This window comes from Anomaloglossus baeobatrachus, chromosome 8, assembly GCF_048569485.1.
Source record: "Anomaloglossus baeobatrachus isolate aAnoBae1 chromosome 8, aAnoBae1.hap1, whole genome shotgun sequence".
Taxonomy (NCBI): Eukaryota; Metazoa; Chordata; class Amphibia; order Anura; family Aromobatidae; genus Anomaloglossus; species Anomaloglossus baeobatrachus.
Genome location: NC_134360.1, coordinates 245,476,759 through 245,477,145, shown reverse-complemented (window position 1 = coordinate 245,477,145; position 387 = coordinate 245,476,759).

Below are 387 nucleotides of genomic sequence, written 5' to 3'. Positions count from 1 at the left end.
GCACCTGAGCATGGTAGTGCCCGCTCATCACTAGTTACCAGTACTGAGCACCTGAGCATGGTAGTGCTCACTCATCACTAGTTACGAGTACTGAGCACCCGAGCATGGTAGTGCCCGCTCATCACTAATTACAAGTACTGAGCACCCGAGCATGGTAGTGCCCGCTCATCACTAGTTACGAGTACTGAGCACCCGAGCATGGTAGTGCCCGCTCATCACTAGTTACGAGTACTGAGCACCCGAGCATGGTAGTGCCCGCTTATCACTAGTTACCAGTACAGAGCACCTGAGCATGGTAGTGCTCACTCATCACTAGTTACGAGTACTGAGCACCCGAGCATGGTAGTGCTCACTCATCACTAGTTACGAGTACTGAGCACCCGAGCA